The following is a 26,339-nucleotide window of genomic DNA, read 5'->3' as shown; positions in this document are numbered from 1 at the left end:
ACTAGCTTCTTGATTATTTGTTCAGCATACAGATTGAATAAGTATGGTGGGAGGATGAAACCTTTTCACACCCCTTTCCTGATTTTAAACTATGCACTATTCCCTTGTTCTGTTCTCACAACTGCATCTTGACCCATGTACAAGTCTGCATGAGCACAACGTAGTCTTCCAAAATTCCAGTTTTTCTTAAGGCTATACATAATTTTTTATGAAGCACTATATTGACATAGTTGATAAAGTACAATAAACATTTTTCTGGTATTCTGTTTTCTGCCAATATCCATCTGGCATCAGCAATGCTATCCCTTGGCAGCTCCCTGTCAAGGTACTACTACAACTGTGGTTGGATGATCTTCAGTAAAATTTTACTTGCATGTGATAGAAATTCTATTGTTCAATAATTTTGAACATTCTCTTGGGTCGCCTTTCTTTGGAATGAGTACAAATGTGGTTCCCTTCCTGTCAGTTGGTCAAATAACTGTCTTTCACATTTTTTTGGCATACATGAGTGCTTCCGTTGCTTCATCAGCTTGTTGCATTGTTTCAGTTTGTATTCTATCAATTTCCAATGTCTTGTTTTTGGCCAGTGTTTTCTTGGTTGAAGTAATTACCCATAAATTAAGAAACTGCTGGCTTCTCAGGAAATGCATTTATAGCAACAGGAATGGATTTATTTTCAATCATGTTCCCTTACTTGTCCTGCCCTCACCTATGTCACTACAGTTTTGAGTGCGGATGTTGAGAACAGGTGCTTGACAGAGCACAGATTTGTTATCCACACACAAAATGGTATTGACCTCCTTGATCATTTTCCTGACAGCTCGGATCATCCATAGTTCACAACTATTTCGTTGACAATTGGTACTATAGTTTCTAAATTTAACTTCATCCAAACATCTGTATCTATATGTGTCTTTCTATGTTCACAGTCTATATTATACATCCATATTAAAAACAATTAATATTGCATCAAGTCTGATGCCAATAGCTTATATGCAAAGTAAATTGTCAGGCTTTTCTTCCCAGGTACCATTTGGGAGATTCAAACCTTCAATCTTCTAATTAGCAATCACCCAAACTCACTTCCATCGAGTCAATGCCAACGCATAGCTACCCTATAGGACAGGGTAGAACTGCCCTTATAATATTCTGAGATATTCTGAGAAAGCTCTATCTTTCTCCTTCAAGGTGGCTGGCTGGTAGTTTCAAATTGCTGTCCTTGCAGATTTCTGCTCAACACTAATAACGACTAAGCCACCAGGGCTCCCTCTGCAGCTACCTGGGGACTCCATAACGTCACATAGATAGGATTATATTTATAAACTTAGTTAACATAGTCGACAGAAAAAATATCAGCTAATCAGATATCAAATTGCCTCTTCTCCAATTTTTCCCTCAATATTGAAATCTCGATATTTATTATGCAAGGTTTAATAACAAGCAAAGTTGAATAGTACTTTTTACTTAAACTTGTCAATATTTCATGGATTCTTATTATGAAAATGCTTATATAAGAATAAAGTGAAAGTCATCTTTGAAAACAATTTCATGAGCATTTGTTTTCTCAAAAAGGACAAGTTCAAGAATCACAAAGGGAAAATATACTAAACTGAAACCACATATATATTATAAAGATCCAGGACTTTAAGACACCCCTTCACTTTCACTGCTTGCTTTGTTTGCTTATTGTACTCAGTTGAACACTGTTACCACTATTATTATTGGCTTTTGTGCACTGAGAGGTTTCCACGCATCAAGCATTAAGCTGAACATTTAATGCGGTGTTTCACTTGATAAGAACAACGTGCATGCCAGAAGAATGAGCACATGAATCTTAGAAGAAATATAATCAGACAGTGTGACTTTGGCTTCCTGACTTATCCTGCTGAAAACAAAGATGAATCACTAGATATCGACAGCACATTTGGTGAAATAGAAAATAGAAGGTCAGCAGAAAGCAAGGAACTATTGAATGAGTAAGGTTGACACAACACCACAACGGTGGACTCACACATACAGATAATGAATGTGGTGTAACCCTGGGCAATGCTGTTCTATTATGTAGTCTCCATGAGTTGCAGCTAATTTAACAGCAACTACTAATACAAACCATCTGAAGTCGGCTCTCGAGTTGACACCTCTTGGTAGTACATATGATGCTCCCTCAAGAGTTAACTGTTTGAAGTCAAATAGCTCAAAACCTGGAATTCTGATTTCAGAGCTCCTGCTACACAACATTATCTCCACCTGATTCAAATGCAGGCAGATCCCCCAATTATTACTCTAGCCAAAGCACCACCAAGTCCAGTACTGTGACTGCATGCTTTTCAGAATCTGGCTAAAATGACCAAAGCATCAATGATTTTAACACTCCCCACAGCTTGCCACAATTTCAAGCTATTTCACTTTGTAACAGGCATGGAATTTTTTATGATATGAAATGTGCCTTATACCTCTATAACCCACTCATGAGTACACTCATTTTCCCCTGGGGGCATAATTTCTGTGCATTTTGAAACAGAGAAAATTAAAAGAAATTCCATTTCAATGAGTAACTTTTCAATGTGAAATAATAATGATGTAAAAAAAAATTACATATAAGCCTTTGAAAGGAGCGATAGGAACTCACTGCGCTGGCCCTAGAGAGCAATAGGCCAGTTTCTTGAGTTTTCTAATCCCTTGCCTGGATGCCTTATGTGCACTTCCAGGAGCAGGAGAGAGTGGCTGTGGCTTTCACTCTCTGAAATGAGCTGGATTCGCTTCTGCTTATCTGATGCTCTTTTCTGGGCTCTTATCATGAGTAAAAGTAAGGAGGAAGCTGATTGGGCTTTTTATGTGTGTCTAGTGTTGGCAGATACCCAGAAAAGTTCAATCACACTGGGGAAGTGTCCAGCAATGAGAGCCCAGATTCTCTTGAGCTGCCAGGGGACAGGGCGAGGGTGGTGCCCCCGTAATTGGCAGAGCTGTATTGGCTAGAGTCAGTTTTAAATTGATGAAGCTGTCACCCTGGCAACCTCAATATGTGACAGCTCAATATTGTGGCAAACATATGGCTGCAAAACAGGAAAGGCAATAGTGTTATTGTGGGAATTCTGACTCTGCTGCATGCTCGCCCAATACCGAATCTAGTTACTCGCATTTTGAAAGATTCAGAAAATGTTTGGACTCTCTTCTTTTGGACTTCTCTCCTTCTGCATATAGATTTTTTTCCTGACATGGGTATGTTGGTGGTTACATAGGTATTAAGATTATGTCAATGTTGAATATTTTTAAAATAGTGCCAGAAAATGAGTAATTCATGCTGGAAGACACTCAAAAGACAAGCAGGGAAGAGTTGCCACCTCAGAGTAGAGTGTGTGGACTTTAACGGCTTGGATAAGGTCATCATTTGCTAATGTGGCATGTCTGTAACAAGAAGGAGCTGCAAACACCCATTACTAAATGAAACGTTGGAAGTACAAATTATGAATTAGACAATTTAGAAGTAGTAAATATGAAATGAAATAATAAAAGGCGTTTCATAGGCACTAATGAGCCCTTCTATTTTACCAAGCCTGACGTTCTTCTACGGGGATTAGTCTCTCCTGAAAACATGTCCAAATATGTAAGACAAAGTCTTACCATCCTTGCCTCTGTACTTGCCTGGCTGTACTTCTTCTAAGACAGATTTGTGTATCCCTAGAATTTATTAAACATGTTCATGTTTTTCACAAATATTTTGCAAAAGTATTTAAGTATTCTTAGTGTCATATATAGGGTGATCTGGTTGTACAATGGTTACCTATTGATTACTAATTGAAATGTTGGCATAATATATTCCACAAAGATGATATTCTATATCCCACTTCCCTGAATAGTGACTGGGGTCTTAAAAGATCATGAGCAGCTTTCTAAAGTACAACTATTTCTAAGGTGTTTTCCCTATCCAAAGGGAACAAGTGATGAAAATCAAAGAACATTAATAATGAGTCCAATGGATTAATGCGTCACACAAACATCAGCCTTCATGACCTACAGCCCAGAGGAACTAGATAGTACCTGGAGACCACAATCAGCTGATCTGAAAGGGATCACATTAGGAAGTCCTGGATAGAGTGAGAGAAAAATGAGAAGCAAAATTCAAAATCAAGTAAAGGGCCATACTTATTGATAGGTTAGAAGGTAGTGGAACTCCCAAAACTATGGCCCTAAGTGTTCTTTTAGGTCCATCAAACTTAGACTTAGCCCTAAAATACCTGTCTATATAAGAGGAACAGTAACACAGGTGAGGCACACACATTAGAATAAACAGCCATTCGAGATCAAAAGGGCAGTATTTATACAAGGACAAAGTTCAGAAGAGTTAGGACAAAAGAAGGAATAAAATAGGAAACACAGAGAGGAAGTGCAACAAGAGAGGTTTCCTTATAGGAAGTGTAACCAATGACATGAAACAAAATGTGTATGGATTATTGAATGGAAAACTGATCTGCTCAATAAATCTTCACTCAAGTTGCAATAAAAAAAAAAGTATGACAGTTTGAATCCATCCAGAGGATCTGTGGAAAAATCGCTGGATGATCTGCTTCTATGGAGATTATAGTCAAAAGACCCAGAGGGCAATTCTACTCTGTTGAATGGGGCCAGGGAGAGTCGAAAAATAGATTCTACAGAGCCTCTCAGCAAGCAGTCTGTTGTATGTGTATTAAAATGGAACTTTATGATAAATTTGAAAATTGATGTATTTATCAGCATTTAAGCAATTTTATTTAAATATAAATGCTTTTCTTTCTTGATTTTTTTGATGGAAACAGCCTGAATTTGATTTCTAGATTCATCTCATCACAACCAAACCAAGTGGTAAGGAGAGAAATAACAACAAAAGTTTATAGTGAATTACAAGGCACGTTATCAAACTTCTACAAATTGGAAGGCTTTACTCTGGTTCACACAGATGTCTACTCGTAGCCCAAGGCAAATTTGCCAAAAAGAGCCCCAACATCCCTACTTCCTTCAAATAAACTATTAAAAACTTAAATCACCTTTTCAGAGGTTTGCTGTCCTCGGCTCCTATTTGCCAGCTCGTCTTTCTCTTGCCTATTTCACCCAGGAAATTCATGATCAAACTCACAGCCCTGAGCTCTAGAACCCCAAGTGGGGATATATTAGTGAATTGTACTTAATTCTCAATTATAATTAAAGCTAGTTGTCTACAAGATGATTTTTTCTTAAGCCTTTCCTAATACAGCCCAGCCTGCTGGCCTATGGGCCTCATTAAATTCCTCAGCTTCCCTCCGGATTCGCAGGCTTTGGAGGGCTGAGTGATCCTTGTTGTTCCAGCCTTCCTGAAGGGACTCACCTTCAAGAAGGAGATAAAGGGCAAGCACACAGATACATATAAAGTAGTATGTTAAAGATACTGGAAGACCAAATGCAGAGACAATCGAAGGTGACTGTATTTGGTAGGTACAACCAGGTGAAACTTCACGCATATGATATGTGTTCTGAACTTTGAGTAAAGGGCTGAATTTTTCAATTACTAATTCAGGGAAGAAAGCAATTTTGCAAAGGAAAAATAGGAGTAAAAGGTTTTTTTGAGAAAAACAAAAAAATAATGAAAATCATTATATATGTGTTATCATACACACTATATATGTATAATAATACACATCAATGAAATATTTAAAAATAATATATGTGAATCGGTTCTGCTCACAGTTTGGCCAATGGAAGATCTGTATTGGACATGTCATTTGTGGGTGTTTCGGTTGCAAATAGTCGACATGCTTTTTGATAGTCCTATGCACTAAATTTCTTGACTTCAAAAGTAGTTCAGCATCATGGAGGATTTGAAGAATTTTATAAATTCTAAGACTTAATAGATTTTGTTGCTAAAAGAGTGCTTAGCCTGAGGCTCCTATATTCAGTGTTTGAGCTTGCAGTGCCTTAGAGTAAGGATGCTTCCAGGCATTCTTAAGCTCCCGTGCCCTAAAGTAGGTGGCTCTTGTTAAAAAGATCTTTTTCAACTTCAGGGAAATCCTTAAGATTTTCCTCAATTATTATTTGCTATCAAAAGCAGAGGAATTTCTGGATAGGCTTGTACTTTTTCTTCCTCCTAGTCACCTAACTGAAAACAAAACAAAACAAAGCAAATAAACAAAAACACTCTGTTATCATTGAGAGAAGACCCACTATTAGTTTCCCTCAAACATGTCTACTTGTTAAATAAGAAACCTTGTGTAATGGTTCTTTTGCAAAATCACATGAAGGCAAATCAAAGGGTTTTAACAGAGAGCCACTGAGGCAACTTGGGCAAGTATGTAAGAGATCATTCTAGCTCATTCTTCTCAAGGCTCTGATCAGTGCCATTCCTATAGTGGTTGACATGAACCATACCGGGAATGTTTACAGGAAAGAAATAGGTGAACACTATAAAGCAGAGTGATTTGTTTTTTCTCTCAATGAATTGCCCTTTCTGCACACTAATGGTGCAGCCTCATAATTTGTACTGCATAAAATGAACAGCCATCCATTCGGCTATTTGCTATTGCCATGTTCTTTCTGTGTAAGGAAGTCTATCTTTAGGAGTTGTTCTCTGACATAGAGGCACAATGTTCAGCTGAATAGAATGCTTGTCTCAAATTGTTTTACTGCCTTGAATTTCTGGTTTATGGTTTGATTTCTTGAAAACTTAAATGTGCACTGTGAAATATTTTGCTTTATTGCAGTGATCTTTCATTATAGTTGCAACATGAATATGAAGTTTATGGATGCAAAATGTGAGAAACCAAGCATAAGGATTTCTCATGATATTCAGCTATGTATTACTCGAGGGAAAAAAATTGCAGAAAATTGAGGTGCTGCCATTAATACCTGGTAGGAACGAGAGGGCCAGGACATAAATGGGCTACTCCAGTTTTCGCAGAGTCAGACTGATTCTTCTGTCAGAGGTGCTTCAGATAGACATGGAAACTTCGGAAATGATGTTTAATAAGCTGAACGCTAGCAAGGAGACGCACTCCCTCTGATTTGTCTTTTCTGAGTTCCTGACCATCACCTCTCAGACTTCAACTAGGACATGAAAATATACCTACAAAAAAACCTGGCTAAATATTGTATTCCCCAGTCAGAAAAGCTGCAAAATCATACTCAGGACCTTGGCAGTAAAAAAGTACCTGCCACTTCCTTATCAATATCTTTGTGAGACTTTTAAATCCTTAATTAGTTTTTATAGTTTGTATTAACGTTGAAAATAAAATGAATACTTGACTAACTATTTCGTATCAGTTTTCAACTTTCCAGCCACTTCATAGAAGTCAATGTTCTTTGACGCGTGTCCTCTCTTTTTTTAATTTACTGTGGAGAACAGAGTCTGGAATAGGAGGTTTTGATTTGTCTTTTCCCACAGCCATTGCCTCTACCATGTGGTATCCTTTAAAAACAAAAAGAATTAAGGGTTCTAAAACATTGAGAAAACATCGATGAACCTCAGTGTTTCAATACCTGATTTCTAAAGAGCAAACAAAAAAACTACAATTTTTGTAGTCATAAAATAGTTTCAAAGAAGTTATACTGTGTGGATATCTCTCTTCTTTAGCAACGTTGTTATCATATTTGTTAATCTATTTCTAAATCCACAATAGTAACTTACTTTTTTTATAATTTCATGCAAACACAAACATTTAAAAAATATAGTCTAGTTAATAATATAATAAAATTATAATTTCAAAACGTTAATTCAATAACAAGCAACATCTTAAAATCTGCTCGCCTTTGTAATCCTTAAATCTCACAGTGTCGAGTTTTCTGCAGAAACAGATTGCTTTCCTTGGGAAGTAAAGCCTGTTCTCCTCACCACCTGAATTTGTAGAAAATACATAGCTGAAATGGTGGTCAGAATGCTGCCATGTGCTTCCAAATTCTTGGAAGTTTTGAGGCATGAATTATCAACTTAATTTCATATACAAGGAATGCTAAACTCCTATAAAACAAGGTTCACCAAGCATAAATATCACCTGCTTATTTCAATGTGTTACACTGATTCTGATTCTTAACTGAAAATCATTTGTAAATATGAATTTATTCTCACTATCAAGTGGAACTTATTCTGTTATAAATCATACTCTTCGTATTTAATTTAGAGCATTAGACATTTATGGAATTTTTCCCCCATAGAGCTAGCTTTTAAAAAAATTAAACCACCCCTGCCCACAATAAAAGCCTGTGGATTTTTTAAATTGCTCCTGGGAATGATCATTATTTAGAAATGACCCTCGGTGGATCCCTACCTTATCAAATCTACAAAGTCTAAGTCAATACTCACGAAGAGTCTGTAATGTAGATCAGAAAGATTTCTCTTTTTACATGTTTGCCATGAGCAGAGTTCTCGTGCCTCGGTAACCTTGCCTTTCATTGGACATGACTGGCTTTTGTTGCATGCAATTTTTAAGGGCACTTCCTTTTTATCCATCAAAGTTCTTGCTTGTCTCCCAAGGCTTCTGGCCACCCTGATTGAGGGAGAAGGAGCTGAGGAAGTTACAAGTCTTGCTTTCTGTCAAATGATTGTTATGTTTATGGGTAAAGTCCCTCACTTGAGTAAATGGAAAATAATTGATTGTGTGAACCTCACTGAGAGCCTGATGGACATCATAATAATTATATAAAATTCAGAGTTCCCTCATGTGCTATGGTAAAAAATAACATTAATGCCTGCTTCAAAGGACTCCTTGTGTCTTCTACCACTACTTTAACTAATTGGTTCTTGCTATTTATTTGGGCATGATAATGTGTGATGGGTTAGATAGGATTGGTATTTGACAAAAAACCATCAGTCAATAGACATAACCTAAGACGAGGCTAGTGCAGGTGACCGTAAGAATGACAACACAGAACGAATACCTGATCTATATAAACACATGTGTTAATTGATGTTTATGCATCTTCTATTTCTTTCAAGGTCATTAAAGTGCATACAGAGAAAAAAGATTTTGTATAAATAATTCTGTGAGTTGGTAAAGAAATGTACAATGTGCGAATGTATTACCTATACTTGTGTCAGAAAATATAAAGAACTCCTTTCTGTATGATTTTTGGAAAATGTGAGACAGATAACTTCCCAGCATCTGAAAGTTATCTCTTTTTCTACTGCAAAGTCCCATAGCATACAATGTATTATGACTAATGTGCTGCATTAGGCACTAGCAGCAGACACAAATGAGCAAAACACAGTCATTCTCAAAACAAGGAGAAGACAATTTGTATAATACAGCTATAATGGTCTTTCCAGTTTAGATCTGTTACTAGGGCTTGTGTAATTTAGGGATTTGATGAGTGCATGTGTGTGTGAAAAAATATTGCTGCAATATTTTAGAAACATTTATTAAACAAAAATATCAAGAAGTATATCTACTGTTGTTTGGCATATCCTTTCCATATACACTTTGGAAGGTAGTGTTTCCATCACTCAAATCCTTGCTCAAAGGATCATGCACTTTTTGATTTATACAACAAAAATACACGACAGTTTGAGCACTCTCAAGGGACTTAAATCCTGTTCCCTTTAAATGGTATTTGAGTTTTGAGACTCATAAGCACTCAGACGTGGAAAGGTCATGACCTTAGAGTGGATAAAGTTTCCTAGTGAAATTCTCCTAGGGTAGTCCATGCTCCCCTAAAAAATGAGCAGGTGCATTGCTGTAATAGAAAAAAAAAGTCCTTCGTACCACTTTCTAGTTTTTTTTTCTCACCAATTCAGAGTTTCACCTTAAAAGAAAACAACAACAATACAAAAAAACTATTTCATAGTAAGATCACAGGTACAAGCTGTGTCCTTTGGAAAAATCTACCAAGATCACCCCATTGGAATCCCCCAAAGCAGTCACCCTAACCTAAGTGGACCCCCAGGCCCTGCAGAAGACTCCTGAGAAGCCTTACCCTCCCCACCCCCTTTCGTTCAAAAATTAGATTATGAAGGTGATAGTATTACTGATAGAATTTGTAGCCATTCATAGATTGCATAGATATTTTTAAAGATGTTTTGTTCAGGAAAAACATGCATGTATAAATTGGAACCCTAATGATGGTCATGGAAAAGAAATAATTAAAAGACAATGGAATTTTACCAGAAACATGTGAGATATATATATATGATTTTACTTAACATAGAGTACTATTTCATGTACGTAATTTGTTAAATACATTCACGCAACAATTATTTTTTATTAAAAATTATTATTGACCCATACTGTGTGTAATCTCTCTCTGAGATAGTTTTAACGTTTCCGAGCACAAAGGCATAGAGTTTTTTATACTTTTGTGATTATACCTTGATTGCTAATTTAGAAAGAAAATTAGACCTAAGATCACCTGATACAACCAAAACATCACAGAAAATTAAATCAGTAGTCACTCGCTCCCAGGCTAATGAAGGTTATGTGTTGACCTTAGACTTATACCCTGGCTTGGATAGGAAGAGTCATCTGAAACTTTAAACACCATGGTGTCAGGGAAGACCACACAAGAAACCAGGACTGGCACGCTCGTCAGGCAAGAATGAAGCAACCTTCTGCCTGACCTTGCAGGATCCGAGGAATGACATAGCTTCCCTAGCTAGCCGCCAGAAATAAGGTATCCTTCCCCACTCCATGCCAGTCTGTGTCACATACGGCCTAGAGAAGAGTTGAGACTTACACTACTGTCCATCCTCTACCCAATGTCAGCTTTCTTTGTGGATAACAGTAACAATTAAGAAAGCACTACACGTCCTCTCATCTAGGAGTATCAGTAGGTTCCTACTGAGAACCCTTTCTCTCACCTAGCAATAGAAATGAGTATTATCACTCAGGTGTCAATGAAGGCCAAGTAGTCATCTAGTACTATCAGAGGTTCATAACAGTCTGGTCCTGTCCCGCTACTGATGCAATATTAGAGAAGACCAGCTAAAACTGAAGGTTTAACTGAAGTCAGAGTCACACAAAATGTCCAGTTTTAATCACAAATCTTCCATCAGACCAAAAACCAGGAAGAACTTAAACAAAATGAGAAAAACAAAACAATCGGTAAACACCAAAATAGATAGAAATGTTAGAATTATCTAACAAATATTTTAAATTATTACCATAAAATAACTCAATGAGCAAATATAGACATACTTCAGGGAAATAAAAGAGAAGTAACTTCAGGAAAAAATAGGAAGAAATAAAAATATAATAGCTAAATGGAAATTTTATAAGTAAAAATTTCATGATAAACAAAGTAATAATGTATACAATAGAGAATAAAGGAATCTTTGAGTTAGAAGATAGAATAAGAAAAAATTATGCAGTCTGGTAATAAACAGAAACTACGCTGAAAAAAAGTAAAAAGAAAAAAAACATGCAATGTCCCAAAGCAGAGGGGAATGAGGGTGAAACTGAAAAGTATTTCAAAAAAATAATATAGGAAGATTTTCATATAGAGGCACTATGAAATCGATCACTACTGATTAAAGATGCTGTCCAAATTTCAAACAGAATTAAATGAAAGAAATTCATTAAATGCATTTTTTATTCAAATGTCTGCAATCTAAGGATGACCCACCCCCCAATCTTGAAAAGAGCAAAATAAATGCCATTTCTCATGTTAAAAAAATACACACACACATAAAACTACATATATAAGTAAATATGTACATGTATATATGTGTGTACACAAACACACATGGCAGTTATTTTTTAATCAGAAACCATGAAAGCCTAAGGGAAACAGAACACTGTTTCTGAAGTGCTGAAAGAAAAATAGTGCCAGCACAGAATTTTATATATAATGAAAAAAAGTCAGAAGAAATCAAGACTTTCTCCGATGAAGGAGAACTAAGGGAATCTGTGACCAGTAGAACTACGAAAAGGCTGAATAAAAAGAAGTGTTCTTTAGAGTGAATGACAAATGAAAACTTCTTGGAATAACCGAAAAAATTTAAGAGCTAAGCCAAACGTGAATACATACTTCTCCTCCTGAGCTTTAAAAACTATAAATGAAACAAATAACAGATTCTCCTGTAAATCTGCATATATACACCCATTGTCCCCAGGTTACAAACATTTGGTTTAGGGACAGCTCTTACTCATTGGTTAGGCAGCTTTTGAACCGGTTTTATCAGTACAATAAAGCAACCTAGGAGCAAAGCCGAATTTTCCCAATGTGAACAATTTGTTGTAAGCCTTTTGAAGAGCCCAGTGTATGAAATCGGATTACTGGCAGCACTTAGGAGAGCCACAGGTACATTAGGAGATACAGTCAGCTGACAGGGTTGAGGAAATAGGATCATCATTGCAGCCACATTTAGGGTTATGTTAATTAGCCCTCACATTGAAAAGAGTGAAGCAACCACCATTCACAAATCCTTCCTCACAATTACCTTCACTGGATGAACATAGAGCTTTTAAGTCAATGAAAAAGACTTCTAATCTTTACTTGCACTTAAGTAAAGGTATATTAGAAATTGTATTTCCTGTTCCGACTGACCAACAAATGCTTAAAGACATATTTAAATGAAATATTTTATTTTTCCTAATCCAGGGACAAGATATTTTCTGGCATAGGGATTATCCATTGGGCTGTTAACTGCAAGGTCAGTAGTTTGAAACCACCAGCTGTCCCAAGAGTGAAAGATGAGGCTTTCTATTCTTGTGAAGATTTACAGTCTCAGAAACCCACGGGGGCATTTCTACTCTGTCCCATTGGGCCAAAATGAGTTAGAATCGACTTGATGGCATTGAGTTTGGTTTGGTTTTGGAACATGGGGATAACTGTAGAATAAATATATTATAAACAGAGGTATACAAAAGACATACAGAGTCAAGGTCCCCACATTACTCCAAACGTCAAAACGACAACACCAATGGACTTCAATTAATTGTGTGTGTACAATGTGATATCTAGAGCGACACTTTACAAACTATGCAAATAGATGCAACAAAAATTATAGGTGAAAACATGCAGAATTCTGTAAAATCTTTAAGTAACCCAGAAGATAGAAGACAGAAAAAAATAGAGAAAACAAAACAAAACAAAAGGCCAAGTAGATAAATAAAATCTCAGGATGAAGATCTATTGTAGTAATAATCAATGTAAATGGTCAAAATGCACCAAGTAAAATACAAAGATTAATAGAATATATAAAAAACACATTCCTACTATTGTTTGTTTACAAAAAACTTACTTTAAAATAATCATGTTGGATGAAGGAGAATGCAAATGATATATATGTATATTACAAATATTATGTAAAAGAAAACTGGACCAGATATATTAATATTAGGTGGAATAGAGTTCAGAGCAAAGAAAATAAGCTAACACAGAGTAGTATTTTATATGGTGATAAAGGTCAATCTTCCAAGAAGATATACTAAGCTAAAATGTGTCTTCACCAAAACACTTATATGAAAAGTGTGCAAACCCCAAACCAAACCATAAAACCTCTTTCCTTTTGGGTGCATTTGGACCCAGAGTAACCCTACAGGACAGAGAACTGCCCAATACAGTTTAACAGGCTGTAATTGTTTCAGATGCAAACTGTTACATCCTTCTCCCCCAGATAAGCCAGTGAATTTCAACCACTGTCCTTTTAGTTACCGGCCTTGTACTTCAGCACTGTGCCAAAGGGCTTATTCAAATTTGTTGGAATAAATAAATAATAATAAATAAATAAATAAAATCTGATCAGACTGAAAGAAGCAGTTTAGTACACAGCTATCATTGGCAAGGTCAGTACCCCCTTTTCAGCAATTAATAGACCAACTAGACAGAAAATCAGCAAAATTTTTGAATAATTCAATAAGTACATTAACCACTAGAATCTAATCAATAGGTGTAGCATACTCTACCCAACAACAAATGCATTCTTTTCATATTTCCACAGAATATATACAAAGTAGACCATATTCTGAACCATAACACACTGACAAGTTTTTAAACATGAAATCAAATGGATTATATTTCCTAACCACAATGGAATAAGAGCTGAAATCAAGTCTAAAACCATATATATGTATATATGGTTTATATATATGTGGTTTGTATGTATATGTGTGGTTTATATATATATATATGTGGCATATATATATACATATATATACCATTTATATTTTTTATATATAAAAATATATAAAATGGAAACCCTCTAAACAGGCACACACTCAATTTAGAAATGGGAGTCTCAGTCCTGTAGGAAGACTCTCAAGAAGATGAACTGTCACAGTAGCTAAACCCTGGGCTCAAACATTACCAGCAGTGGTGAGGATGGTGCACGACCCTGCAATGTTTTATTCTGTCCTTCATAGAGGTGCTATGAGTCGGAACTGACTCAACTGCATCTAACAACTGGGTCACACTCCCAATTTCTCATCAATTCTCTTAATATCCAATGCTTACCTTTTGTCTCACTTCAACCCAAATAGGTTACTACTTATGTAATACTTCAGTAACCCATTTTGACTATATAATCCTCTAATACCTAACTAAAAACATTTGAGAACATATTCTGTTTAAATATTTCTGGTTTTGTTTTCCGGTGGAACCCTGACTGGTTGCAGCACGAGAGACCATGTAAACTACAGAATGACAAAGGCAAATGTAAAAAAGCTAAGAAGAGTAAATGGGGACCCCTTTCTACCTCCATCCTTCCTAATAAAGTCCATAAGGACGTTCAGTTACCAATAAGGTCAGGTCTCATTTATGATAATGAGACAAATATATAAAAAGTTTCCAAAATTGATACCCAGACTCATCTATCCGTTTTCCGTACTTTGGTAGCTTATATGTGGATGTGATGCTAAATGATATACCACCACCATTTCGAATATGAGCAGGGTCTCAATTCTGGTGAATAGGTTTTGGCAGAGTTTACACACAAGGAAGAAGAAATGTGCTATTTCCAAGGGAGTAGCCACTGGAAATCTTATTAATTAAATAGACTAATTTTGATGCACTGCTGGTAACTCAGCCCCTTAGAATAAAATGTACTCAAAGTTGTTGTTGTTGTCAGGTACTGTCAGTCAGTTTAGACTCATGGTGACCCTGTGGACAACAGACTGAAACGCTACCCAGGCCTGTGCCATCCTCACCATAGTTCTAATGCCTGAGCCCATGATGGTAGCAATTGTGCCAAACCATCTCATTAAGGGCTCTCCTCTTTTTTACTGCCCCTTCATTTTACCAAGCATGATGTTCTTCTCCAGGAACCAGTCTCTCTTGAAAACGCATCCAAAGGATGTGAGATGAAGTTATTCCTGGCTATACGTCTTCCAAGTTCAGTAGTCTTATGGAAGTCCATGATACTTTCAATATTTTTCACTAACGCCATAATTCAATTGCATAAATTCTCCTGTGGTTGATCTTATTCAATGTCCAACTTGCACATGTATATGAGGCTATTGAAAACACCATGACTTGGGTCAGGTGCAACTTAATCATCAAAGTAACCTCGTTAACTTCCAAAGTAGTGGATCTTAATGATGTAAATGGAGTAAAGGTTCCAGGGCCTTCATTTGGTAGTGAGGCATGACTCCAAATGAGATGAAACAGCTGTGGATACACATTGATAACTAGAACATGGAATGTAAGTATAATTCTCAAAAAAATGGAAATCATAAAAAATGAGATGGAAGGCTTAAAGATCAATATCCTATGAATTAATCAGCCAAAATGAACTGATAGTGGCTATTATTATAAAAGCGATGGAAAATTCAAGAAGAATGCTGTAAACTACATGGTCAATAGAACATTTCAAGCTCTATCTTTAATTACAATGCCATCTGTGGCAAGACAATATCTAAACACCTACAAGGAAATTCAGTTAATACCACTACAGCTCCCATATATGCTCCCATATAAGCTAATGATGAAGAAAATGAAGAAGTCTACCACTTGTTCAGTCTAAAATTGATAAAATCTGTAATTAAGATGCATTGACAATCATTTGTAATTGTAATGAAAAACTTGGAAACAAAGGATGTAGTTGGAAAATGACCCTAGCGATAGACTAAGCTAGAGATCAAATGATATAATTTTGCAACCTCAACAACTACATGAAAATACCTTTTATCCAAAACATCAATAGTGAGCATACACAGACTTTGCCAGATTGAGTAAAAGGGAGTCAAATGACCATATTTGTAGTAAGAGATGATGAAGAATGAAAATGCCATTGTCAAAAATAAGACCAGGTATCAACTGTTGGACAGATCATTAATACTCATATGCAAGCTCAAGTTGAAGTTGAGTAAAATTAAAAGAAATCAATGTAAGAAAAAATACAACCTTACGTATATCCCACCTAAGTTTAGAGAACATCTCAAGAACAGATTTCACTTTGATGCACTGAAAAATAATGAAAAAAGACTTGAGGGGTTGTGGAATGATATAAAGTACATCATATATGAAGAAAGCAAAAGGTCATTTAAAAGACAAGAAAAAAAGAAAAGATCAAACTGGATGTCAAAAAAGACTCTGAAACTTGCTCTTGAACATCGAGGGGTGAAAGTACATGGACCACATGATGAAGTAAAAGAGCTGAATAGAAAATTTCAAGGGACAGGCCAAGAAGCAAAGTACAGTAGTGAAATGCAAAAAATGTCAGGAGTTTAATAGACATAAAGGAAGAACAATCTCAGCATATCTTGAGCTGTAAAAGAGAAGATAAAAGCTAAACCTTGAGTTGCAATATAGAATAATTCTATGGGAAAATAATGAAAGAGGCAGAAAGAAGCCAAAGAAAATTGAATGTATGTGTCATTGCATCAAAAATAATCAGTCCGTAATCAACAACTTCAAGAGGTAACATATGATCAAGAACTGAAGTTATTAAAGGAAGAAATTCAAGGTGCTGTGAAAGCATTAGCCAATAAAGAAGACATAATTCTACCAGAGATGTTTTAACAAATAATAGAATTCTGGAAACATGCATTAGTCTCTGCCAAGAAGGTTGGAATGCATCTCCCTGGCCTTTGGATTGGGAAAGACCCATACTTATACTGTTTACAAAGAAAGGTGGCAAACAAAATATCAAAATTATGAAACCATATAATTAATATCACATGCAAGTAAAATGTTGTTAAGATTAATTCAAAAACAGATGCAACAGTACATGTGAGGGAAGCAACAGATATTCAAATTGGATCCAGAAGACACGCTTATCGTTGCTTGTGTCAGGTGGATTTTGGCTAAAAGCAGAGAATACCTGAATGTGTGTACTTGTGTTTTATTGACTATGCAAATATATCACCTGTGTGGATCATAACAAACTGTGGCTAGCATTGCAAACAAGGTAAATTCCAGAACACTTAATTGTACTCACGTGGGGTGTGTACTTAGACTAGGAAGTAGTTATAAAAACAGACCAAGGGAATACTGCACAGTTTAAAGTAAAAGAATGTATGTATCAGGGTTATATTTTTCACCACATTTACTCAATCTGTATGCTTAGCAAACAATTCAAGTAACTGAACTCTATTAAAAATGTGTCATCAGGATTGGAGGAAGGCTTATTAATAACCTTCGATATGCAGATGACACAAACTTCTGAAAGGCAAGGGCCCTTGAGTATGAAAACCAAGGAATGCCACCTTCAGTAAGGATTGCAACACACGTAAAGAGGAAAAAATATCCTCACAAGTGGGCCAATAGAGAGGATTATAATAAATGGAGAAGAGATCAAAATTTTCAAAAATTTCATTTTCCTTAGATCTACAATCAGTGCTCTTGGAAACATCAGTAAATATATCAAACAAGGTACTGTATTGAATAAGTCTTAGACACAAGACGTCTTTAAAGTCTAAAAGACCAAAGGTATCATTTTGAAAATAAGGTGCATTTGGCCTAAGCCATGATATTGTTAATAGCCTCATGTGCATGTGAAAGTTATATAAGGAAGTTATATAAGGAAGACCTAAAGAGAATCATACATTTGAATTAGGATCTCTGGTGAGGAGAATGTAGGAGGCCTAGTAGGGCATGATCAAGGGTAATGTAACCGAGAGGAATTATTGTAACCCAAATGAAGGCTGAACATGATAGTGGGACAAGAGGAAAGTAAAAAGAAATAGAGAGGAAAGAGCTAGTAGGCAAAGGGCATTTATAGAGGTGGAAATAAAGGCATGTACATATATAAATATATTTATATATGCAGATGGGGAAATAGATCCATTTGCCTATATTTATAGGTTTAGTATTAAGGTAGCAGATGGACATTGGGCCTCCACTCAAGTACTCCCTCAATGATGCTCACCTTCCCGACACGATTGCTGAAGACAAAGCGGGTACATAAGTAAATGTGGTGAAGAAAGCTGATGGTGCCCGGCTATCAAAAGATATAGCATCTGGGGACTTAAAGGCTTGAAGGTAAACAAGCAGCCATCTAGTTGAGACAACGAAGTTCACGTGGAAGAAGCACATCAGACTGTGGGATCACAAGGTGTCAAAGGGATGAGGTATCAGGCATCAAAAAATAAAAAAACATATCATTGTGAATGAGGGGGAATGCAGAGTGGGGACCCAAAGCCTTTCTGTAGGCAACTGTACATCTCCTTACAGAAAGGTCACAGGGAGGAGATGAATCAGTCAGGGTGCAGTGTAGCAATGATGAAACATACAACTTTCCTCTATTTCTTAAATGCTTTCTCCCCACCCACTATCATGATCCCAATTGTACCTTACAAATCTGGTTAGACCAGAGGATATACACTGGTACACATAGGAACTGGGACTCCAGGATGGATCCCTTCAGGACCAGTGGTGAGAGTGGCAATACCGGGAGGGTGGGGTAGAGAGGGTGAACCAATTATAAGGATCTACATATAGCCCCCTCCCTGGGTGAAGGGAGACATCAGACAGTGTAAGATATGACAAAATAATAATCTATAAATTACCAAGGGTTCATGAAGGACAGGGGAGTGGGGAAGGAGGGGGAAAAATGAGGTGCCGATGCCAGGGGGTTATGTGGAGATGAAGTGTTTTGAGAATGATGAACATAATGAATGTACAAATGTGTTTTATACAACTGATATATGTATGGATTGTGATGAGTTTTATGAGCCCCCAATAAAATGATTTAAAAAACAAAAAAGAAGAAGCAAGAATGGTGAGACTTCGTTTCACATGCCATATATACTCATGTATAAGCCGAGTTTTTCAGCACATTTTCAATGCAGTTTTTGTGGTAAAATTAGGTGTCTTGGCTAATATTCAGGTTGGCTTATACTCGAGTATATATGTACTTTATTCTTGTTATCAAGAGAGCTTGATTCTATTAAAAAGCATTATGCTTGGTAATGTAGAGGATCAGAGAAAAAGAGGACGTCTGTCAACTAGATGGAATGATATAGGCTACAACAAGAGGTTCAGAAATAACAATAATTGTGAAAATGGCACGGGACCAGACAATGTTTTGATTCTGTTGTGCATAGGTCGACTGTAAATTAGAACTGACTTTAAGGCACCTAACAAGAATGACAACGAAACAGACAAATTACCCAGTATGTCCCCCGTTCTATTTCTTTTTCAGCTTAAGTATTCTACTAAAATAATTCCCATTTCACTTGAACAAATATTTCTCCCCTATGAAAAAAATGAACCTATCTAAAACAACACCTCTCAGTAACCATAGAAGGACCAAGATCGAAGGCAATGTTATCAAAGGGAAAGTGGCAATCATGACGTGTTTTACAAAGAAGAACATCATGTGTTTTCTCTTTTACTGCTTCCTCTCATTTTGAGGAATTGGTACTTACCAGTGTCTCTTTGTCTTATAGAACAGTTTATATTTGGCAAAGCATGTCTACAACTAGATTCTTATATGACTCTCAAAGTGGGCTTCTTGCAGAAGACAGCATATGTATGAAGCATAATCTACACCTTGTGATGGATTATTAAGAGAAAAAGAGTTATATTCTGGGAAGCTCTTTAGTTATGGATCCACTATAGATAGAAGCTATATATGCCATTGCTCAGCTGCAGCTCATAAGAGCTTGATATACAACAGAATGACACCATGTGGTCCCATGCCATTCGCACAAAGCTTACTGTGCTTGAGCCCAAATGTTGAAACCACATTGTCAATCCATCTGCTGCATTATCAAGACTGACATCTTTCTCCAGGAACTGGTTCAAAGTGCCTGAAACAAAGTCTTGCCATCCTCACCGCTAAGAAGCAATTTCGCTATATTTATTCGAAAACAGATTTATTCTTGCTTCTCACAGTCCCTGGTATCTTTCTAGTTCTTTGTCAGTTCCCTAATTCAAGAGCACCAATTCTTCTGCCTTCTTTATAGATTATCATTATACACTCCACATTCTCAGCTTGTCATAAGCACACGGGGTGAGTGAAATTCGCATGCTTACTTCAGGTCACCCTCGTCTTCACAGTGACATTTTTGTCTTTAACCCTTTCAAAGGGTCTTGTGCAGCAGATTTGCCCATGGCAATATGTCCTTTGATTTCTCGACTGCACTGTTCATGGGTATTGATTATAGATTCAAGTAAAATAAAATCCTTCAAAGCGTGAATAAAATAAAATCCCTAAGAACTCCATTTGTTAGGGCATAACATTTCTACCAGACCTTAAAGCCACAGGAATGAATCAACGAATCAAGTAAGGACTTGCCAACGGAAATGGCAAAGACAAATGCCCCCCTTGCCATGATGTCACTATACTTTTATCTTTTTGTTTTTTCAATCTTAGTGAAATCACAAAATAAATGAATATAGCATTGCCTTTGACAGAGTTGGTCGAATCCTTTGTAAAAGCTTGAGTGATGCTGACTCTAATGACACAACATTTGACAACAGCGAATGCCCCAGCCCACAAACTGCAGCTGGTTAAGAGGCTCTGGGATTTTCCTTCTTCCCCCTCAGCTCATTCAGACAAGCACCGATTCCCCAATAGATCAAGAGAAAACACTTGCATGTTATCACTACATCAAGCTTTCCATTCTCACTGGGTTTTCAAAGGAAGAATAAAAAGTAGCTATATTATTACCCATACACTGTTTTATTATTATTATTACATTAATGACCTGTGTCCCTAGCTTCAAAACAGGAAGGGGACAAAAAAAATCACTTTTTTCTCTTTGTTTCTGTTTGAATCATGGGCAGCTCAATCTGCCACAGCTAGAACTCCTGGGACAGTGCACCAAAACATCTGTTTGTGGAACAGTTTCCCTCCCACCTCACTGCATAAAACATTCCCAGTAAAACTTTTATGAGTTGGGTATCTTTTGCTCTTGCTCCCTTCTTTTGTAACTGACTAAAATCCAAATGAACAAGATGAAATGGCCAGACATTTAGCCATATGCTGGTGTCCACGTGTGTGCCTATGGGAGGGAAGAAAGCTATCAGTAGTACGAAAGGGACATTGTAATTATATGAAATGTTATTAACAACCCTGCAGTCAATTAATCTTTGAAGGTTTCTAATGGAAGAAATTATACTTCACACTTACCTGTAGCAAATTGTCTATGGACCAGTTTTCTGGTTTGTGAAACCTGAATCCAGTTAATTGACTGAGACTCCAAAGTAGCTTCAGGATGTTTTCATAGTGTTCGTCTGCACAGCCTATTCCCAGTCTTCTTGTAACTCCTACATAAAAAAAAATAATAATAATAATGAAATTAAACATTTAGGATTATACTGCTCAATGAATGTTATCTTCTTAATTTGATTTTAGCATCCACAGCTCACACTAGCAAATAGTTGATCATTGTTATTTGTATGGAGTTCTGGGGTGATTCAGATGGGTGGTTGATATATTCAACTGCTAACCAAAAGGTTGATAGTTTGAGTTCAGTCAGAATTCCCCGAGAAGGAAGGCCTGGTGATCTACTTTAGAAAATAAACCATTGAAAACCCTAAGAGGTACAATTCTACTTTGACACACCTAGATAGGTAACCACAAATTGGAGTTAGCTCAATAACAACTGGTGTGGGTATCATTTGTATAATTGAAAGTGATAAGAAGACATATTTTTAAAAAAACTATAATGTATCATATGGTGATTTTATATCTACAAGTACAATTAGTGGAAGTGCAATGAATGATAAAGGCTCAATAAATATGCATTGATTAGAAACTCAATCCAATAGACTTGATTGAATTTCCTTGCAGTCACTGGACATGCCCTCGAAGGCAGAGAGGACTTTAACATTTGAGATGGCACAAGCATTAGCTTCAGTGTTTTTGTAATAAAGGAGAGTTTTAAATATTTCATAAGTAGAGATCAAATTTTAAAACATGCTAAACTTGGATTCAAGGAGCTTCAATGGTTAGGTGCTTAACTGTTAATCATAAGAAATCTGCTTTGAGAAGGGTCATGGGGAGGAGACAAGCCAATCAGGGTGCAGTATAGCACCGATGAAACATACAACTTTCCTCTAGTTCTTTAATGCCTCCCCCCCACTATCATGACCCCAATTCTATCTTACAAATCTTGCTAGATCAGAGCATGCACACCGGTACAGATAAGAGCTGGAAACACAGGGAGTCCAGGACAGATAACCCCCTCAGGACCAATAGTGAGAGTGACCATACCAGGAGGGGAAAGGGAAGGGGAGGGGAGGGGAGATAGGGAGAAACGATCACAATGATCTACATATAACCTCACTCCCATGGGGATGGACAACAGAAAAGTGGGTAAAGGGAGACATCAGTAGTATAAGACATGAAAAAATAATAATTTATAAATTATCAAGGGGTAATGAAGAAGAGAGGGTGGTAGAGGGAGGGGGGAAATGAAAAGCTGATATTAAGGGTTCAAGTGGAAAGAAAAGGTTTTGAGAATGATGATGGCAACAAATGTAAAAATGTGCTTGACACATGGATAGATGTATGAATTGTGATGAGTTGTACGTGCCCCCAATGAAATGAGTTTTTTTTTAATAATCCAGCCATCAACTAACATCCTCCAGTTGTGAACTGCCAGCACTTTATTCTGCTAAGATGAGCTAGGGCAAGTTTTCAAAAACTTTGCCACTTTACATCAGGATTGTGACAGCGATAATCTGATTTAGAGGAAAAACAGTCCCCTTTGTAATCAAAACTATTTATACATCCTTTTAAAAACTTTTCTGCATCAGTGTCGAGATGATGGAATGAGAAAGTAAACCTACTCTGGAGAAAGGTCCTGGTCTCTTCAAATTTGGACCCCCTTCCTTTGAGTTCTCCGTGTGTCTTGGCATCTCTCTTACCTCATCTCTGCGTTGCTTACTTGTTTAATTCCTTTGATGCCCTAGAGTCCATGGGTCCACTCCATAAGGTTTGGGTCATTCTGTTACCTGTGCTTCCTCCAGAAGTCCTGCTGATTCACAAGCGCTCCACCAATGATCTTTTCTTGCAGACAATAGCTACAAGTAGCTCCTGTAGCCTGTATGCTGCCTACAGAATCCCAAGAGGCTGACAGAGTTCTCTCTTTTCATTCTTTCTCTGCCCCCTTTGGTCTCAACTGTGGTAGTTGATAAGATTTATTGGTCATAGTGATTATATAGCCATATCTTTGGTAAAAATGGTAAGATATGTGTCCTTAATTTATACAACACAATTTTCCAAATCTTTAAATCTTGCTTTCATTTTGCACAGTGCATTTTCAAGTTCACTGCTTTCCTCTCACATTTTATCATGAAACAAACAAAATTTCATAGCCTTTGAGTTGATTGCAGCTCACAGCCACTGTGTAGCACAGAATCAGGATTCCCCTGTGGGTTCCCAAGACTGTAAGTCTTTTTAGTTGTGTAAAACCTCATCTTTCACTCTCGGAGCACATGGTGGTTTCAAACTGATGACCTTGTAGTTAGCAGCCCCACCTGGAACCCACTATCACACTAGGGAGCCTCGTTTACTATAAGAGGCAAGCAGAAATATTGGCCCGTTTTAAAAATCTTACTTCGAAATATCATCAACCATACATTTAAATTCATCACTTACAAATTCTACCTTCCACTAAACATTAGAAAATAATTCAGATAAGTTATTTACAACTGCATAAAAAAGTTGCCCTTCCTTCACTTTTCAATCACATATTTATTATTTTCTATTAAAGCCTCCCCAGAAGCACATTTCACAGCCAGTTCCTAGGAACATTCTGTGGCTGGTGCCATAGGTATTCTCTGAGATAGTAGAGACTTTCTTTAAAACTCTCTTCAGTTCCTGGAGCCCTTACTAGAATTGTCTTTGGGGTCTATCTTTATCTACCAATTTACCCAATAAAATTATTAAAAGTAATAATAATCCAAAAAAATATTTTTAAGAAAACCAAATCATCACAAATGGAATGATAGATAACAACAACAACAAAGAAGCCTTCTAGGCTCCATTCATTACACAATTTCGAACTCACTTATGCCTTCTAGGCATCTTTTATAGCCAAGCAGCACCAACACCTTTTTGGTACCAAATTATGTGCTAGTGGCTAAATGCTGTTACAATAAAAATACTAAAAGTGAGTGATTTTCACCAAGAGAAATTCATGTTCTCACAGGTTAGAAGGCTAGAAACCCAAACTCAGAGTGCTGGACGTAGGGGAAGCCTTTCTCTGCTGGCTCTAGAGCAATAGTTCTCAACCTGTGGGTTGCAACCCCTTTGGGGGTCAAATGACCTTTCACAGGGGTTGCCCGATTCATAACAGTAGCAAAATAACAGTTATAAAGTAGCAACAAAAATAAGTTTATGGTTGGGGAGTCACCACAACATGAGGAACTGTATGAAAGGGCCACAGCATTAGAAAGGTTGAGAACCACTGCCAAGGAACGTGCTTGTTTCTTCTTCCTTTTTTATTGGTTTTCTCCAGGTGTCTTGGTTTCTATTTAACCATGTATCTTCTTTGCTAGCTTTCTTGAATTCCTTTTTATAGCTTTGTATTTTGGTTTAATCAATATCCAACCGACATGAATGCTGCTTTATAAATACAACAAAGACATCTCATTCCCAAATGGGATGATCACCGGAACATGCTGTTGTGGTGAGGTGTCCTCGAGATGGCTCTGACTCATAGCTTCCCTGTGCACAACGGCACCAGCCACTGTCCAGTCCTGAGCCATCCTCCCACTATGCGTGAGCCAATGGTCGCAGCCACCATGTCAGTCTATCTTCTAGAGAGCCTTCTTTTTCACTGGCCTTCTACTTTATCAAGCGTGATGTCTTTTTGCATGGTTTGGTCTCCCCTGTCAACAGGCCCAAAATACATGGAACGAAGTCTTGTCAGTCTTGTTTTAAAGTAGCATTCTGGCTGTGCTTCTTCCAAGACAGGTCTGTCTGTTTATTCTTCAGAAGGCCACAGGGAACCCCTGGTGGCAGAGTGGTTACCAGTTGGGCTGTGAACATCAAGGTCAGCAGTTAGAAACCACCAGCTGCTCCTCAGGAAAAAAATATAAGGTATCTGCTCCCATAAAGACTTACAGTCTTGGAACACCAGAAGGGCAGTTTTACTCTGTCCCATACGGTTCCTATGAGGCAGAGCTGACTCAATGACACTGACTTAGTTTAGCTTGGGGTTTTGACAGTCCATGATATGTTCAACATTCTTTGCTGCTACCATAATTCAAAGGCATCGATTCTTCATAGGTCTTCTCTATTCAGTGTCCACCTTCCATAGTCATATAAAGGGGTTGAACGTATCATGGTTGGGTCAGGTACATCTTAGTCCTCCAAGTGACATCCTTGCTTTTCAACATTTTAATCTCTTGTACAGATTTCCCTGGTGCATTTTTGATCACTTGACTGCTGCTTCCAGGAGCATTGAGTGTGGAAACAAATAACACTTGGGGGATTTTTTGGCTTGAAATCCCTGACAACACCAACCTTTTCTCCATTTTTCATGTTGTTGTCTATTGGTACAGTTGTGGGGACTTGGGTTTTCTTTACATAGGTTGTAATCCATAATGAAGGCTACAATCTTTGATCTTCATCAACAAATGCTTCAAGTCCTCTCACTTTCAGCAAGCAAGGTTGCTTCATCTGCATAGCTCAATGCTTAATAAGCCTTCTTCCAACCCTGGTGACATTCTTCTTCATATAACCCTGTTTCTCTGTTAGTTGCTCAGCATGCAGATTAAATAAGTATGGGGAGAGCATACAACACCAACACACACCTTCATTGATTTTAAACCATGTAGTATTCCCCAGTTCTGTTGAGAGAACTTCCTCTTGATCCACGTACAGTTTCGATATCCACAATCAGAGAAGTTAAGATTTACAGCACAATTTGGGGGGAACAGAATTCAATAAATAATCATACATGAACCCTTTCTTTTATTCAACACTCTCTTCAGTTAACTGGTTTGTAGTGACAAATCTCCTGCAGTAACACTCCCTGCCCTCTGCTATGTACCATTATGGCTGC

At 37.1% G+C, this 26,339-nt stretch overlaps 1 protein-coding gene across 2 annotated transcripts in view; it reads right to left on the bottom strand.

The window, feature by feature from the left end:
• The window catches only part of LRRC4C (leucine rich repeat containing 4C), a 1,557,030-nt gene that overhangs the window by 638,394 nt on the left and 892,297 nt on the right, over positions 1-26,339 (bottom strand). For both annotated transcript variants that reach the window (XM_045291148.1, XM_045291149.1), the window contains exon 4: positions 21,452-21,588. The gene's annotated coding sequence lies outside the window, so the exon portion shown is untranslated. The remainder of the gene's footprint in view (positions 1-21,451; positions 21,589-26,339) is intronic.

This window comes from Echinops telfairi, unplaced genomic scaffold (genome assembly GCF_000313985.2).
Source record: "Echinops telfairi isolate 266 unplaced genomic scaffold, ASM31398v2 ScPeMD7_60;HRSCAF=208, whole genome shotgun sequence".
Classification (NCBI taxonomy): domain Eukaryota; kingdom Metazoa; phylum Chordata; class Mammalia; order Afrosoricida; family Tenrecidae; genus Echinops; species Echinops telfairi.
This window is presented reverse-complemented; position numbering and strand designations above follow the sequence as displayed.